We start from the raw sequence: 1,206 nt of genomic DNA, 5'->3' as shown, positions 1-1,206 counted from the left end.
AAAAATTTGCCAATGTTCTGCGCCGTGAGGACCAAAGACTTGAGGTGTTTCGCGTTGCAAGACAGTGTGTGAGAGAGAATTGTGATGTGGTGGGAGAGAAGTGTGTTCGCATGGAAGATGGTTCACTTGCACTAAACGAGGATGCAAAGAGAGAGGCTTGGAGACGCCACTATGAAAGGTTGCTGAATAAAGAAAATGAATGGGATAAAGAGAGTCTGCCGAACGTTGACCCAACAGAGGGACCAGCTATCAGGGTTGATAGTTCCTTAGTAGCTAAGGCAATTAGAAGCATGAAGACAGGGAAAGCCCCAGGCCCATCAGGTATCACTGCAGAGATGCTCAAAATATCTGGTAGTGTCGGCTATAGCCTAGTCACCTGTATAGTTAATCAGGTGATACATGAAGGAGTCATACCCAATGACTGGTGTAGCAGCATAATAGTCAACTGCTACAAAGGTAAAGGTGATGCCCTAGATACAAATAATTACAGAGGTATCAAGCTGTTGGATCAGGTGATGAAGGTTACAGAGAGGGTCATAAGCCAACTAATTAGAGAGAAAGTTAGTTTAGATGAGATGCAGTTTGGTTTCGTGCCAGGGAAAAGTACCACTGATGCTATATTCCTGGTAAGGCAGCTGCAGGAGAAATACCTAGCCAAAGATAAGGCCCTGTACCTGGCTTTTGTTGACATGGAGAAAGCCTTCGACAGGGTCCCCCGATCCCTCATATGGTGGTCAATGAGGGAACTAGGAATAGAAGAATGGTTAGTGAGAGCTGTGCAAGCCATGTACAGGGACGCTGCTAGTAAGGTGAGGGTTGGAAATGAGTACAGTGAAGAATTCCGGGTAGAGGTAGGGGTCCACCAAGGCTCAGTCCTCAGCCCCCTCCTATTTATCATAGTCCTCCTGGCAATAACGGAGGAATTCAAGACAGGATGCCCCTGGGAGCTCCTCTATGCTGATGACCTTGCTCTAATTGCTGAGTCATTATCAGAACTGGAGAAGAAGTTTCAGGTGTGGAAGCATGGTTTAGAATCGAAGGGCCTTAGAGTCAACCTAGCTAAAACCAAAGTCCTAATAAGTAGGAAGGTAGACAAATCACAAACGCCTTCAGGTAGATGGCCCTGCTCGATCTGTAGAAAAGGTGTAGGTAGAAACTCTATAAGATGCACCAAGTGTAAGCTATGGACACATAAGAGGTGCAGCA

This window comes from Octopus sinensis, unplaced genomic scaffold, assembly GCF_006345805.1.
Source record: "Octopus sinensis unplaced genomic scaffold, ASM634580v1 Contig15235, whole genome shotgun sequence".
Classification (NCBI taxonomy): Eukaryota; Metazoa; Mollusca; class Cephalopoda; order Octopoda; family Octopodidae; genus Octopus; species Octopus sinensis.
This window is presented reverse-complemented; position numbering follows the sequence as displayed.